At 38.7% G+C, this 18,084-nt stretch overlaps 1 protein-coding gene across 1 annotated transcript in view; it reads left to right on the plus strand.

Moving 5' to 3' along the window:
- oprl1 (opiate receptor-like 1) overlaps nt 1–18,084 on the plus strand; it is a 227,766-nt gene that overhangs the window by 62,693 nt on the left and 146,989 nt on the right. Inside the window, exon 4 of the mRNA XM_088081709.1 lies at nt 4,588–4,633. The gene's annotated coding sequence lies outside the window, so the exon portion shown is untranslated. The remainder of the gene's footprint in view (nt 1–4,587; nt 4,634–18,084) is intronic.

Below are 18,084 nucleotides of genomic sequence, written 5' to 3' on the forward strand. Positions count from 1 at the left end.
GATGTGGAAGTGGATGCAATGTCAGACTACAGAAACGGAAACAGAACTGATGATTCTGATATAAGAAAACATTATTTTAAATGATGGTAATAATAATAGTACATTTTATTTATTGGCGCCTTTCAGTGTTTTACTACTTTAAGTGAGAGTCAACTCTGGCTTTATCCGCTTGGCATGTTCACTATATTTCCATGGTTTTGTTTTTGGTGCCCATAGTTTCCTCTGGATGCATGCTGCTTATAATCTAATACCGCTTCACTACCTTTTTACAAAGTCCTGACTTCACCTGTATGCTGTTCTCAAGAACATCTCGCACGTTGCAAAATAAGAAGAAAATAACGAGACTACAGGCAGAGGGCAGAGTCTCTGTAGATAAATACACCGCCACATACTGAGAGTAGGTCATTTATGATGACTGAGAGGGATTTCTGTTGTATGAGTATAGACATTGTGTTAGGAAAGTCCTGTAAAGTTTACTTACATTTCTTTGAAACATCAAGCAACATATTTCTGACAACACTGACGATTTTTTAAAGTGCTTTGTGGAATCTTGCACAATTGGAGACACATTGCGGTCCCGTTTTTTCTTCTCACCGTCTTGATGAGGTTTGACCATTGTTGAGGCTTTATCTGGATGAACACTCATTTCTTTATTTTACTCAGCTTCTTGTTCCTGAAGAAGTCCTAATCAGGTAACTTTACTCCCCCCAAAAGAACTCTATTTAGGAAAGAATAGTTGAATTTATTCCATATTAATTATGGACAGGGCACTTTATATCTCAGAGATTGGTGTATTTTTACATTCAAATCTTTCTGCAAAGTTCAGTTTCAAACTTCAAGCTCTGAGCCTCAAGTGCTAATCAAGAAGTTTCATTTAATCTTTAGATTATCTGGTTTTCTGGATTATTCACAGCTGCTTTATTTTCACTTGGATGTCCTAAAGAAAGTGGAGACATTTTGTTGTGTTTACTGTTAATCTTGATTTACTAGTGTGAAGTTTGTAGACTGTTTCTGTTTCATCTTACTTCTGCTAATCTGTTTCCTCCCGTGTGTCACATTTCTATCATCCTCTCTCCTCTGTAAAGTTCAAAGACAACCAAATGCATTCTTAAAATGACAATTGAACAAGGAAACATAAACTAAACCACATTCAGAAGTACTGAATGAATATCAAAGATATTAAGGTCCAGTTTTGAAACAATACACAGAAACACTCATAGCTTCTCCTCCCTGTCGTCACTCCTGACCTCTCCTCCTCCCTTTTTTCCTCCCCTCGAGCTTTCTCCTTTCCTCTTTTATCATCCTCTCCGTCATTCTGCCTCCATCCTTTCTCCTTTGGTTATGAGGATGGAGCAGAAACCTTTCAAAGTCTTTCATCTCTGAGCAGACATGCTGTGCCATGTGGAGCTGCAGGAGGGGGGGGGGATGACAATTTGTTCTTCAGATCTTGAGAAGTTGCTGTTTTGAAGTGGAGAGTGAGACTTATGTATGGAGACAAATCTGCAGAGAGGGAGGAAGCAGGATGATTCAGTGAGGAGGTAGAAGGATAGCTGAGTGTGAGTTATTTTCAACAGAGTTCTGACTCTTATTTCTACTTTCCTGTTTTGAGATTGGCTCTCCTTGAACGTCATTATCTCTCTTACACGCAGGTGGCATTTTAATTGATGGGAATTAGCATCGTGAACAAGTGCTCTATGTCTAATTGAAGGTGCATACTTTGTTAAAGCACATATATGTGAATGTATGAATGAGGTTTCTTATTTCCTCCATCCGTATTTAAGTTTTAGTACAGTTTGTAGAGTACCACAGATGTCTTTCATGTCCTCCAGTCCCTCCTGGGGATTCTCAAGGTGTTCCCAGGTCACAAAGAATATACTGTACATATAGATATATAAGCCCTGCAGGGTGTCCTGGGTCTGCTCCAAAGTCTTTTCCCAGTTGAATGTGTCCAGGCCCGCTCCACAGGGACGCCTTTGGCAGGGCTGTAAACATGTCAGCTGAAGGTGAGCATTGTTTTTTAGAAAGGCTCTTGTTCTCGGGCGCCCAGTAGCTCACCTGGTTGAGCAGGTGCCCCATTTACAAAAGGCAAACACAGTGGGAAATGTCCCACTGTCTTGTTTAAAAAACATCTGCTTTTGTCGATGCAAACCAGTGTCAAAAGATTTAGTCTTAGTCTTAAGACGAAAATGTTGGTTTTAGTCACATTTTAGTCATTTTGTCCATCATAGTTTTAGTTGACAAATGTCAGATGTTTTAGTCCAAGAAAATTCATGACATTTTAGTAATTTTTTCTAAACTAATCCTATCAGACCAATAGAGTTTTACTGGAGTTTACAGCCAGTCGGTGCTCCGATGTCATAATGTTGCTCATGCAGCATAAGAAAATATTTGCAGGCACAGATGATGTTGGTGGTTTCGTCCCGTCTCATCAATGAAAGTGAAACCTTAATTCTGTCATAGTTTTCATTATCAGGATCTATTTTTAGCTCAACATTGTCTCACTTTGGTCATGGAAAAGAGGACATTGACAAGTAATTTTCATGATAGTTTTCGTCAGCAAAATCAACAGTGATGCAAACATAGCTCGATATGTTTGTAAACTATTGTTGTTAAAAACACATGGTATGTGAACTACGTCAAACATGTAAAATGTACAAATGTAACATATATGTGATTTGCTGAAACATTTAATTCTGGCACCTTCACAGATGTAACAACTGCAGGAACTGTATCTACAATCAATCATCAATAAGATTAGAGAGAGTCACTGAGTGCAGTTTACACACAGGTAGCAAATTAGCAAAAGCAATTAATGCATTGAACTATAAATACCTGTTCTTCAAATGAATTTGTATTTGTATTCTTTTGTCATGTGTTTTAATGTGCATGTAAACAGATACATTCACTTAAACAATAGAATGAAGCTTTAGTATCCAACACAATGCTTCGAGGAGAGACCATAGTTTAATGTGTGTGTGCAAACAGAAAGCATTGCTGTTTTATAATCAGTAAACAGTAAACAGGAAGTTCCCTTTTTTTATTCACAGCATTAACATGTATTCAGTAAACTTACTCAACTGTTCCTCTTCAGCAATGTACACAAATCATTTACCTCATAATGTCCAAGTTTATTTATGTGGATTCACAGAGGACCTTATAGACCTTTATTCTTTTGAACAGCGGTATTTATTGAGCCTACATAACTTCATTTTTTTTCTTGTGGAAAAACTTTCTCAGAATACTTTTTCACTGATTTACTGGCAATCTAAGAACTGTGTTCAGGGACTTTGACAAGACCTGCTTTTGGACAAGGTCTGCCGTTTTGTGAAACCACTATACTGATATCTGGGTGTCATCTGAGCTGCAGATCGGCTTATAAAAGTACACAGTGTCAGAGAAAGCAGCAGAATCACCTTGCTCTCAGGCCAACACGAGTCCCTGTGTGCAGCTCCCTTTTTACTGTCCTGTATGAAATGAACAGCTGCCTGAGGGGAATGAGCGAGTGTTCAAGAATGTGCAGTTTGGCCCTTGAACGCAGCAGTAATGGACTCAAAGCTGAACAGTCTCCCAGTGAGTGCTGCATTTCAATCGTTCTATAACCCTCAAGTTGTCCACAAAGCTCTTAAATCCAAACTTAACGACCCCTGCACTATTATTCAACACTGTACAGTAAATGTTCTGGCAGCTACGTGAGCCAGATTATAAAAAATTGTGTCAGAACTGACACTGGCACAGTTTATGAAATCATAATCCAATGTCAAACACATTTGAGTAGCAGCCGAATAATTTTTTCGATACTTGTGCCGACCTGAAAATGAAACAATGATTGCGATGTAAGGTTTTTTTTGTCACAAGCTACAAATACTGGTGGTTCTGCTTCAGAATTGTCAAATTTATCCTCCCAAAATATAGTTTTGATAAAAATGGACTGTGTAGTTGTGCTTCGTTCATGTGATGTTGGAGTTTCCGAGTTGGGAAGTTGTTCTTCCAACTTCGTTTTGTTCGTGTGCTTTGAGGTTGTAAAGTGGGAAAAACATGGATCTACAAAAGAGATGGGTTGCATTTTAATGTTAAGAACATTTTAAACAAGAACTGTTTCCAGTTTGTTTATATTTTTAGATATTATTTCATTTTTTAAATATATTTTTTATATTATATATTCGATTTCTATATATTTATATTTATTTATATATTTTTTCAATATATATATTTATATTAAATTTAAGTCAGTCTAAATGGAAATAATGACGGCTAGTGCAGTGGCTGCAATAGAAATAAACCTGCTTATGTTTTGAACATCCATCGCCATGGTTACTTGGATGTTATCGAAAGAGGAAGTCACATAACATCCCTCAGTGGAAATGCAGTCATCTCGCATTTGTGTTTTATCGACATTTCAAAAATATTGCTGAAGTTTTGCGCAAATCTGTAATGAAAACGAGCCGACTGATTGTGTATTTGGCACTGAGCGCTGCCAAAAGAGGCATGATTGATCCAGTTCTCGTCAGTTTTGCTTTTTTTCTATCAATTAAAAAAAAAAAAAAATCAGTACATTTGATTGAAAGTGTTCTGTTCTTGTGTGTTCAGGAGCCGACTGCGATGTCCAACGTCATCCTCAGCTGTTCAGCCTCAGGTACGCCACACTAAACCTGCACATGCACATACAGTATAACGTATAAAACATCCACATTCTATACAATTACAACAAGGCTTTGATTAAACCCTTTTAGTTTGTCCTATCGGAAATCTCCAACTGCTATTTTAGACAACATGAAAGAGGACAGGACAACACCAAAAAAACACAAAAACCACAAAATGATTTTCGGGATGTGACAGAGCTGTCAGTGAAACGCTGAATGCAGCTCCAGCTGTGATAAGAGTCTTCATTTGGTGACTGACGCACACGCTTTGCTGCCTTAATTACATGGTTGTGTGTGAACTGGGACAGAGAATTACAGCGCTGAGGAGTGACACACAGACTGTGACTTCAGATAGTGCTCTGTGTTTACCCCTCTCTGTTCTCTCCCTTATTATCTGACATATTTTCTTCCATTTTCTTGCGTCTCTTTTACTATAAAAACATATTTTTTATCTTCTGTCAGCCATAGTTTGTACTCTTCTCTCATCACACAGCCAGCACTGCCTGTCTGATTTCTCCCGGTCTCCATAGTAGTTGTGTTTCATATTGATTTTACAGTATAAAGGATGTTCAATATCACATGATGTATGATTGAATGATTATCTTGCTCTTTTTATTAACCGAACTTAAACTTTTCGCTGTGTCATTTGCATTCATGCGGTGTTGTAAGGTTGCAGTTTCACAGTTGGGAAGTCGTTCCTCCGACTTGGTTGTGTTCATGTGCTTTGAGGTTGTAAAGTGGTAAGAACATGGAAGCTACAAAGAGGATGAGTTGCATTTTAAACAAGAGGTTGATAGCTGTTTCCAGTTTATTCATATTTTTATATAATATTTTATTTTTTATATATTTTATGACCAGCATTTTTATATTTAATCTAGGTAACTCTATATGGACAGCAGTTAACATTAACACCATTTTACACTTAAATACACACACATTTATGATGTCAAGTCAGCAATTGGTGTTAGAAAATAATGTCGTTATCTATGTCATTGTGCTCGCCTGGCATGATTTATAGTGAAAGCTTTGCTTCCTCCCTACAGCTAATAGATGCATACACTGAAATGTGCAACTACTAAAAGTAAACGATGACTACTTGGAACAAAATATATCATTTTTTTACCGTCAGTTGTTTTGTCTGCGTGTTTCCAGTGAAATCAGAGTCTGTTGACAGTCACGATGGCGGCCTGTGTGATTCAGATGAGTTAGTTTGATCAGACAGCTCGTCACTCCAGCTTGTGTCCGCTCACTGCCGTGATCTCCGTCATTTGAGTCCCGTATCAGACAGTTCGTGTGTCGTTGGCTCTCAGGCTGTGTGTCTGTCTCACTGCACGTCTTTGTGACATCTGTGACAGCTGCTTTACTCCCATTGAACGGTGGTTTACCAAAAGCTGGCTGTTGCAGCTGCTCCCCTCCTGGGCTGCAGGTCCAGGGCTTCTGCATCAGGCAGAGTTTGGCTCAGTCCGTTTATGAACAGGGAACAGGGATTTCCTCGCTCTTCAAACACTGATACGATCTACAGTACCGTTAGATGAGTACCAACCGTTAATGTCTGCGTAATAAAAGGTTTTGTACAGCTGTAAAGCAGAGTGACACATTAAGAGTAATTATCTATCTATCTGTCTGTCTGTCTGTCTGCCTGCCTGTCTGTCTGTCTGTCTGTCTGTCTGTCTGTCTGTCTGTCTGCCTGCCTGTCTGTCTGTCTGTCTGTCTGTCTGTCTGTCTCTCTGTCTATCTATCAGCTTTTGAAACAAAATTGTTTCTTTCTCTGAATATCAGAAGAGGCAGAGAGAGTATACAGCTTTTTCTGTCAACAGCCACAGTTTTTTTTCCAAAACACCATTAAGTAGGAAAAGTGCACTTTGTAAATTTACAGTATGGCCGCTGTCAGTGGGCGGGATTACTCAGCGCTGAGCAGGTAATAATTTGTTTCACACAAACACACACACATACAAACACGAAGGGGTGAGTACATGTCTGCGTGTCAGTTGGACCACCTTTATATCTCTCTCTGCACTTCTGATGATGCTTTCATGGCTGATGCAAGAGCAGAAAGCTGCCCTTCCTATATCTCCAACATAACAAAGCAAGCACTCTTAAAATGTCAAATGTCAGAGCTTTAGTGCTCTGATAATTTTCTCGTCACTAAAGAAATCAGCCTGCCAGAGAGGGCCGAAAATACAAAGATAATGATCCTTTAGAAAAGGTTGGGATGTTAAAGTCAGACTTGTTACAGGTCTTTAAAGGCAAAGAGCATCTTTCTTTTGTCGTAATGTTTGCAAAGCAAAGATGCACTCCAGTTCACAATTTCCTGAGCTGCCAATAAGACCCTACATGTTAACTGGAAAATACAAAGCAAAGGGTAGACCTGACTGAAGCATTAAATGGAGAGAACAAAGTGCTGAAACTCTTCATAGTTCAGAGAAAAGATTTCATACCAACTTTATTTTTACTTGACTAGTGTGAGTCATCTCAGGTTTCTTTAATTGTGATATAAAGAACACAAAAGCTGTTTGGTTTGGGTTTATTTTTCAGCAACTTTTTAAAAATAATCGTGTTAAACATGAACAGAATGTATACAGTATACAGTATATAATCAAGGTTGTGGCAATCCAAGATGTCAGAAATTACTTTGGCTCGGTGAGTACAATGAAAATATGGGCAAAGAACAACATAGTTTTCTAAATATTGTCTGACTTTTCACTTATGAAGGACACCGATTGAGGTTAGGTTGGACTAGGACTGCCCCCTGAAAGGCGGAGATTTGAATCATCAGACCTTTCAGTCGACTGAGATAGCTTTAAGTCGAGCAGTTTTAATTTTTATTTTTTATTTTGTTTGTCAGTGTGCCGTGCAGTGTGCTTCTGGAGACTTTTACGTCCCTAGACTTTGTGGTGGAGTGAGTGCTCTTGCCTGTCATGCTACTCTGTGGTGGAGGCTGCAGCGGACGTGACGCAGCGGCACAGAGGAGGAATAACTCTGCTCTGTGAGGCTGCAAGATAACATTATCTTCTCTCTTCTGCTGAGATGTTATGAATTTACGGCTCACAGCAGCTTAGTACAACACATTCTCTGGCTTTTGTTTGATATCTAGTGTCGGCACAAAATGCTGTGTTTTAAAGACATTTAGCTTGTTTATTATTTCAAACGTATGCCACTGTCTCAATGAATGTCCCGCTGAGCCCCATTTAAACTGGAAAACAAAATGAGTTGTCCAATATTTGTATTTAACGGCCAAATATCAGTCAACTATAATAATTCTGAGTCAGGCACAGCCTGCATATAAACCAGGAGGATGAGATTAATTTAAAAAAATAAAAGTACAGCCTGTCTGAAACATTCAGTGATATGCGGCTTTGGAACTTGAAAAAGTTGTATTCTGTGTATCCTTGTCCTTATATGTGTACTTGAAAAGTACATTTACTAGAAAAGTAACAACAGGAGAGCATTGTGGGAGTTACGGCCTCGCTCTTTTCTTTTCCTGGACAGTGTTTTCTTTTTTCTTTCAAGCTTTACTTTGTTTGAGTGTCCTCCTCCACATTGAGTCCAAGTCCTTGTCTCCTAGTTCACTTCACATCATCACAATGCCGACGTGTAGGCACTCAGAAGTATGATTCACTCGTCTTTTATCCTTCTGTGACCAAGTTTGCACTCACACTAATACTTCACTATTATTCGGGTCATCTAAACAGCTTATTTCTTTTGGATATTCTGAACTAGGCATTATTCCAAATGTCCCAAATAAAGCCTCTTGCCCGTTTAGTCAGCACGCCAACAGTTTGCAAGGTAGAGATGCATGTCCAACGGAAAAGTCAACATTTCTGTTTGAAGCATCTTCTTTGAAACATAATGCAAGACTTGGATATCAGCTGCCTTTTTTTTGCTAAGCCAACCTGTCGAGAAGGTGGTTGAAGGAATGAAAAAGAAAAACTAGTTTTATGCAAAGAAGCAAAATGGCGGGAGCAGATCCAGCCCTTCTACTTTTCCATATTTTGATGTGATAACTGACATGTTATTGCATATTAATCAAATTGTACATGGCTGCCTGCTCACCCTCTGAAACCTAGATCCACATCGATTTTGTGCTGCTCTCAGACGCCTCTCACAAGTATTAAACCTTTTGGATACTGAGCAAATTAGTTCAAATTATTTCCAAAACATGGAAAAAGCAATCAGTGAGGCAAGAAATAAGTGAATTCAGAAATTCAAAAAAGAAAACAGGGAAAAATGTCAAGGGAAAAAAGAAAAGTTATATCGATGACTTTATTTATAATTACCATACTTACAAACATTTTAAGCACCTTTTTTTCCAGGTAATTTCCTTGTTGGTTTGTTTGTTTCAGGTAATTTTCTAATACTTAAAAAAAAAAAAAATGTATATATAGTTTTTTAACTATTTCTTTGTTAATATTTGGGTCATTTCTTAAGTTGCTCTTTGCCTTTTCTTGTCTTAAAAAAATACATTTGCTCAGGTTTCAAAGGGTTAACAGGAATATAAGTCGAATAATAATTGTCAGTCATTTTAACGCCTGAGTGGGAATATTGTGTTTTTTAAAAAAAAATAGGAATATTCTATGTATGTCTGTGTCCTTTTGAATGAGACAGAAGAGGAAGCTGAAGTGACGTACGTGTGTGTGTGTGTGTGTGTGTGTGTGTGTGTGTGTGTGTGTGTGTGTGTGTGTGTGTGTGTGTGTGTGCGTGCGTGTGTGTGTGTGTGTGTCTGACCTGTTTAAATGTTGGTTCTCGAGACTGAGGAAAAGTGAGGACTTTTTGAAGTGTGAATATTTTTGAGCACTGACATTTTTCACCATATAAGGACATTTTGGAAAGTGGATATTAGGGTCTTTCAGGAAAGTGAGGACTTTTGAGAAAAAAGAAGACATCCTGAAAAAGAGAGGGCATTATTGAAGATTTACTTTTTTTGTTTTTTAAAGGGCTGTTTTGGAAAGTTTTTTTTTAACTTTTCTATTTCTTTTTCTTGGTTTTTGTGTGTTTGTTTTAATAATTTTGAGGTAATTTTCTTGCACTATATTTACTTTATTGTCTTAATTTTTTCTTCTTCTTCCAGTGGTTTCAAAGGGTTAAGATTTGGTACAAGGGTTAAGGTCAGATTTAGATTAAGATGAAAATAGGAGTTTGGCTATGATATAAATCTACCAAAATGTCTCAGTTAGGGTCCTCACAAGTATTGTGCAAAGTCCATTTGTGTAAGTCACACTGAAGGTCATGACAAATTGGATCAGAAAAAGGGCTTGCTTTTTTGTGTTTCATCCATTTCATAAATTTGCTTTTCAAACGATTCAATTACTCTGTATTTACTTGGCCTGTCTGTCTGCGTGTGTGTGTGTGTGTGTGTGTGTGTGGCAGAGACAGAATCGTCTGCATGTGATGAAGAAAAAGTCAGTACATTATGAGTAGATGTCTTATTTTACTGTTTCATCTATTCAGCTCGATCTACATAATCATCATTTGCCAAATCCAGAGCAGTTTGTTCTGTGAAAATATTTCTGCTCTCCGTTTACTCTGTTTGTGTTTTTCTCTTTCTGCCGTCTTTCAGCTGTCTGTCATGACTCCATCCTGTCATCAGCCTCTCTGCTCACGGAGCTGATGTGCAGCGCGGTCTGTTGTCGGGGCTCTTTAGCTCTCTCTGCATGAGGTTGATGGTTCCTGGCGGCGCCGCTGATGTCTGCCGATGCCGTTTCTCTGTGTGTGCGTGCGTGTTGATGTCAGCGGTACAGATGTTTGATAGGCGTGCAGTGTGTCGTTCTTTGAATGCATGTCTCCTTTATGACACTTGCATGTGATAAATTTCAGGTGAGGTTTTAGAGATTGTCTAAATGCACCTGGTAAAGTGAACCAAATTTGGTTAGATGTTTTTTGGATGAAGCTAAAAACAGTGAGGGAAACACAAGAGCCAGAAAAAGGAGAAATGCAACAAAGTTCCAAAAACTTTAAATTCTTGCCCACTTCTTGGATTTTATTTTATTTTTTTAATGATTTAAACAAGTCTAATATTGTGCCCATTGATGGCTTTTTCCCAAGTAGAATAAATTACTAAACTTTTGAGAGATTTGAATGCAGCATGTTTATGGCAGTGGGAATGAAGTTAATGTAAGTGTTTTTCTGGGACTTTATAGCAGCAGCCTGATGGATCTAGCTGGGAAGACTCATGCGGAGGGTGAGTGAGATCCATTGTAATGTGATTGGCTTTCCCTTTAACTGCTTTGGTATGAAGTACTGACAGTGGAGTTACAAATGTAATGTGTCTGTAGTTTGCTGAAAGGCCAATATTACTCTGGCGATTTGGCTGATAACATCTGCTAGTCCACCCGCGGGGATATGTGCACTAAGTCTGTAGTCTAGCAGCTACATGCAGACTTCAGGGGATGACCGAACCACAACCTGCAGACCGCAGAACAGTGCGTTGGTGCAGACTTTGCCAAAAATGCGAATAAACAGGATAAAAAGAATCCACTTTGTAACAACATAGGTTTTTAACAGCTGTGAAAGAAAGAGAAAAGGGGGCTTTATGTCTGTCATTCAAGCTGCAATTCCACCTTAACCACAATGTGGGTTGCAGCGGCAGAGTGGCGCTGTCCGTGAATTTACTGATTGACTCCACGGGCAGAAGAAGAGGCAAGTCAATGTTAGTTATGACATATTTTTATACAAAACGGAAATGGGCAGTGGGTGAATGAGATAATTTCAGATTGATTGAGCGACCTATCAAGGAGAAAAATGGATGCAGACAGAAAGACAGACAAATGGACAGATGGTTGGCCGGAGTTTTCTTCATTTTATACCAGGATTATGTATAAAATGTCAGAAATGCTTTTTTTTTTTTTTTTTTACATCCCTAAGATGTCAAACAGATGTCTAAATTTAACGACCTTTAAAGATGTAAAGACATTTGTTCGTTTGTTTTAATGACTGAGGAAGTGGAAGGAAGAGGAAGTGCAGCAGAGGAGATAAATCAGTGCACGCCCACACACACACACACACACACACACACACACACACACACACACACACACACACACACACACACACACACCTCCCTCCGTCCATCAGTTCATTTCGGAAGTCTTTGAGTCAACATGGGGTGCCAAACTGTGTTTACTCTGTTTAATGGAACAGAGAAAGGGATGTGTCCTTGAGCTGACTCATACTGTATGTCTGCTCATGCACGCACACACAAGCACACACACGCACGCACGCACGCACGCACGCACGCACGCACGCCCGCACGCACGCACGCACGCACGCACGCACACACGCACGCACACACACACACACACACACACACACAGCCCACCCTGTCAAAAAGGTGTGACAGATGAAACTTGCTGTTATCTTCAGTTCCTCCCTCCTCCTTGTCCTTTGCCCCCCTCCTCTTCTGTCTCCCCCTGTCCACATATTTGTCCTCCTCCTCTCCCCCCTCCTCCCTCCGTATCAGCTGACATGCACTGAATGTAAAAAATAAATTTTGAGTGCAGATCTTGTTCCATTCAAGGTTTGTCAGATTGCATTTCATTTCAGTTTGACTTGTACCTGACATCTGTTTCTACCTCACTCTCTCTTCCACCTTTTCTCTTCCCTCCATGTCTCTTTACCTAATACAACCATGACGAGAATATATCATTTAAGTCCATGAATGTCATGATGAGGAGCTCAGAAAGAGTCTGAAAAACAAGAACAGCCAGAGAAAACCATCTCGAAATTTTGCAAATTTCTAGCAGTGGATAGTGTACATGACTGATGCACGGGATAAAATAACTGCACTTTAAACATGTGACAAGATGGACAACTGCGGGAATTACTCTCTGCTTTTATGAAAATATTTGTTGTTTCAAACTTTGCTTTGGAAAAGGAGAACCGTCTATTCAGTGAAAATTTCCAGAGAAAATTAGACGCTGAAAATGTGAAAAATGATTTGGGCGCACCCCAAAGCTTATTAACAGCTTAACAATAAAACTCTAAACTAATAGTTTTGATCTAGAACATTTTAAAAAAGTAATTCAATATTAAATAAAAAAACCCAAAACTATTATGTTGTCACAGAACTCAAATGTGAGGATTTTCTTCATTTCCTCTTTCATTTTATGACACATAAACTCCCAACATGAGATGCATTTTCACAATCTTTGACATTTGAATTTATAATATACTGACTATATATTAGATTAAACCCGACAGCCAAAGGCAACAGTCTGGCTGTTTTTTAACCCAGCAGCCTGAGTGACTGTTGGCACTGTGCATCCTCTGGAAACCACAGATATGTGAAATAAATTTCATATGAGCAGATATCTTAAAACTTTATGGCTCTTTGTGTTGCAGTTTTAATTTTAATTTTGTCCTAAAATACCTGTTTTTTATGGCTGGAACAGCACAAATGTGGCTTGAAATATCCCAAAGGTTTTTCTAAAAACATACTTAATTTTGTTGCCACAGACATGGCAGGAAATGTCCTTACGATTTGTTTTTGGTTTGTTTTTTTTTTTAAAAAAAACCCAAAAAACCCTGGTTTTATCACCACAATGGGACTGGAAATATCCCAGAATTTTGTCAAAAATAACTGTTCGTGTTGCCAAAAACACGACTGGAAATAACCTGATGTTTTGTTACAATATTCCCGGTTTTGTTGCCACAAACATGGCTGGAAATATCCTGACTTTTCCTAAAAAAATACAGCTTTTGTTGTTTGTTGGTCCAGAATAGTGGTCTCGAATAGCTCATATTTATGTCATCTGAACTACGTGATTTTAGAAAAGCTGATATGATCCATATGAAGAGTTTGAATCTAACATATCTGTGGTATGAACATACGACATCTTTTCTCTGCAAGGAAGCTGGAAGAAGGAAAAGGATGGAGAGACAGAGTTCAGCCCTTGTCCTGATACTCTCCCCTTCTCTCCTCTGTCTTATCTCTCCCACCCTGATCTTTGTCTCCAGTTGTTGCCATAGTGACACACGACCCCCATAGACGGTGCCAGTTAGCAGTAAATTGACTCTCCACACACGCACACACACTATATCACACACAGACATCTCTGAGCCCACGCACGGCGAAGCATCAGCTCGCTCACATGACCACAAAATCAAATCTGCTGCATGTAGAATTAACTCCGTCATTAACATGTTTAGATTCAGGGAAGTCAAACATTGATGCTAAAAACTGTTTGTCTCTGTGTTTGATACTAAGTGCTTGCTGTGGCAGTGTTTTTGCATGTCAGCACGCTGACATCACCTGTCAGTCGTTGTGGGCGGTCCTGTGATGTCTTCTTCACTGCGTCTGTTGGTGACATTCTTGTCTGTGTTTCCTCGGGTCTGGTAGACGGATGATTTTTCCTAGAAGAGCTGCCAAACTGAGTGTTTGAGTTACATTTCCATAAAAAGTGGTAACAAAATAGAACAATAAAAACTGTTGGCAGGTTTCAGTCACTACAATGGTTTATCAACCAGTTGTCACAATACATGTAGGATACTGTCCGTCTTAATATTTTTAGACTGGTGGACAGATTATCAAAGGCAGATCAAAGGAAGTGTGACATTTTTGAAAACATGATTATTTACATTTTAGTTATTAGAAAATGTGTGGTATGTCAGTTAAATATGCAGTGTGGCTTCAGCAGCAGCTGATCTTTGGCAGAAAGCCGGACAGAACCAGGGTGTTTCTCACCGCTTTGAACGCTGTAAAATGAAAACTTGTGGTTTTATGAGCTTATGCGCTGGAATATCTTGACCACAGGCACAGTGACTTCATGAAGTCTCTCTGCTGGTTGCCTGGCAACCTGATGACAAGGCTTTATAAAATCCCTTTGTATGGCTAAACGAGATAAAACCACCAGAGGCACAACTTGTTCATAGGTGAGTTTTGGAGGTACTTGTAGTTGATATATATATAAAGTACAAATATTCAAATAATAAGTTGTGAAAAAGTAAGTAGAAGAATTTTGAAAAAAATGTATATAGCGGAAAAAGGGTACTACTGAAAAAAAAACTTCAATATTATCATAAAGTATCACAAGTATTATTGTATATATATACACATATACATATGTATATACCTGTTCCATCTCTGTAAGCTAAGCAAAGCTAACTCATCTCTGGCAGTAGCTGCATTGTGCACAGATTTGCATTTCTTGCGCCCAGGTCACGCTGGGGGGTCAGGTCATGCATGCGTTATCATCGTGGGAAGAGATCTTGCAGAAATACTGAGGCTTGCATGTTTGCGGTTTTTGCACGGACAGCATTCTTGCAGCAGTGCTGCTACAGATATATATAACTGCTGTATTTCCACAACTAAAAGCCAGCAATCCATTATGTTAATAACACACTAATAACACACTGCAAACATCTCACAATAAAAAGGCTTGTGTTAACACCTAAAGGATTCTGTCATGAGAAGCGTCAGGGGGCTTTAATTCTGAAACGCCAGCAGAAAAATTGAGTTTAATTGTAAATATTTATATGTATATAAATATAAATAATACAAGGATACTGAAACTGTAGTGAAAGGTGCTGTAAAGCCGTTATGACCACCAATACACAGTTTTTACTGTCATTTTTTGCTAAAAACCACATACATCATGAGGTAAAAATCAGTGAGACTCTGAATTCCTATGAGGATATTATGATAATTCCTATCTCGTGTTCATTTAGACAACATTAGAGGTCTAGAGGCGGCAAATGCTTTGTGTATTTGTGTGCAAAATTCAAATGCATCTCCCATACAAACTCTGAGCTCTGGGTCACTATGGGTCTATGTATGGGTCGATATGTTTCTTCACCTCAGTCACCCAAGACCAAAGCATTTCCATGTGTGGCAGGTCCAATGGTAATTAATCTTTTCATCTGTCCCCTGTTTCCTGGCAACACTGTGTGTGTGTGTGTGTGTGTGTGTGTGTGTGTGCTTGCGTGTCTTAAGTCAAACTGACCAGCTGTCACCCCGAGCAGCACGTTAGGTTCGGGTCCTTGAGTCTATGCTTTGAAGTCACAACTACATGGAATATAGACCCAAAACTCAAATATCATAACAACACAATATCATCAGTTTATTCTTTTTTAAATCACATATATACAACTAACCTCTATACTTACCAATAATGTTTGACTAAGAAGGTATTATTTGTAAAATAAAAAAACAAACCCCAATTAGTCTTAAATTTGGTTAAAAAGTATCATGAGAAGGTCTTACAAAGCATTCAGTCAAGCTATGAGAGACAGCCTAATCTTAACATATCCCTGACACACAATCTGATCTGCTGAAAAACATGAATTCCAAAAATGTATTTCAGTGCCCTGAAAAAACAAGGATCTGCTAAAAAATGCACCAACCTTCCCCAACTGCTTATTTCACAGATTTCCACATTGATGGAGCAGTTTCCTCCCGTTATCTTGCAGAGCAGCAGAATCTTGTCCATCCTTAATTGTGAGATTTGCTTCTTTGTGTTTTATGTCATTGTAAATCTCATAATCTACTTTGAGAACTCTGATTTGTTTGTGACATTTTAATTGAGAAAAAGAGGACACATTCATTCAAAGAACTCATATTCATGATAATGGAAACAAATGTTAATCAAACTTAATGTCTGTGCGTCTTCAAAAGCTGCAGCCAGTGTTGTGATTCAGCTGTCTCAGTGTCAAACTGCCAGAATCTGAAGTAGTAAGCTGAGAGTAAAAATTGATCCTCCCCTGTGTGTGTGTGTGTGTGTGTGTGTGTGTGTGTGTGTGTGTGTGTGTGTGTGTGTGTGTGTGTGTGTGTGTGTATGTGTTTGTTAAATGAAGCAGCAGTGATCAGGGAATCACCATCATTTTCTCTGAGATCTGTAGGTGTGAGCTGAGACAGCAAATTTATGTGTGTACCTGCGGTGTGTGTGTGTGTGTGTGTGTGTGTGTGTGTGTGTGTGTGTGTGTGTGTGTACCTGTGGTTAGCAGGAAATCAATTCAGCTTTATGAGATCTGTGGGTGTGAAATGAGCTGAGAGAGCAGATTTAGTGGCCTACGGATAATACTGCCTGTGTGAGCGCGCATTTATGTGCTTTTGTAACTGCCTCTTTGTGTGTTTGTACGTTCACTTTGCATCTTAAACTCCCAGCTGGAATTCTCTGCCTCAATGAGAACTTCAGACACACCTAACTTCACTTAGTACGTTTACATGACGTTAGAAAAAGTCGAATTATTGTGTTGGTCCAACTAAACCTGTACTTTTAAAATACACATAAACATGTTAGTCCGACTGAAATCAGACAAAATCAAATCTCTCGAAGTTAGACTAACAAACCCAGATAAAGCGACTGGAAGTTGAGCTATTCAGTTATGTAAACTCAGTCGGACTTGAACTGGACCTCCCTCGGTGGTTCGGGATAGAAGGGCGAAGGAGAGGGACTTGTGTTTTAAGTTCAGCTTAGGTAAGGGACATACAACTTGAAAAGAAGTATTTTATATTTATTCTAAATAAAAAAAGTCACATCCCAGCCACCCCCCATAACATTGGCACGATTTTGTCTCTTCTTTACCTTCCAGAACAGCTGATTGAGGCAGCGGTAGACCAGCAACTCTGCTGTTCAGTAGAGTAAAATGACAAAATGACTTTTTTTTTCTCAATGGAGTCTGTTGTTTTTAATATAAGGGCTTCAAATCCCTGTTGGTCCGGGCTGTTTTGCAGCAAGGTAAAGCGCTGAAAATATTAAACTTACTTAAGTTCTTGTAAATAAACAGTTGTAATTGTGATTCAGTCTGTATCATAGATTGTTTAAATAATATAGGTTTATTGCATTTAGTGGAAAGACGGTCTAATCGAGCTGTAACCGTAGCTGGTTTATTTATCAGAACATAGACAGTGTCAATACACACCTCCCGCCATTGTTCCCTGCTGTCCTCTTCAATGAAACTCATTTCAAAGACCGATTCCCTCAAATGTCAGAGCTGCATTCTGAAATAAAGATCCCCTGCAATTCTGTGTGGAGAAGTCAGCCTGGCTGACATTTAATGTACAAAGAGTGTTTTGTATTGTTTTGTTTTTTACATTTTCCTGTTGTGGATGCAGTTTGAAGTGTTTTGTTTGATGCCATACCGAAATTAATTTAGTTCGACCTTCTGTTGAATGAGAGACAGGTTTCAAAGTTTGTGACAAATTCATGAGCTAAAAACAGAGATGTCCCTGGGACATCAATGACTAATCATAGAAATGAATCCCTCAAAACTCGTTTTGGAAGTCGAGTTACTACACTCATTTTTTAGCTGTTATTACACACAGAGCAATGCAGGATAACAGCACGGCAGGCTACAAACATACAGACCAAGCCTTTTTTCCAAATTAAAAAAGTCTAATACATTCACATGTGGAGAAAAAATCTTAATTAACATTATATCTGGTATGAATTAACGAGATATCATTTTAATTCAGAAAAATTATCAGTTTTTTTCCTTTGAAACTTAACAT

The sequence above is a fragment of the Plectropomus leopardus genome, chromosome 9, assembly GCF_026936395.1.
Source record: "Plectropomus leopardus strain MGB_pleo_1.0 chromosome 9, ASM2693639v1, whole genome shotgun sequence".
Lineage (NCBI taxonomy): Eukaryota > Metazoa > Chordata > Actinopteri > Perciformes > Serranidae > Plectropomus > Plectropomus leopardus.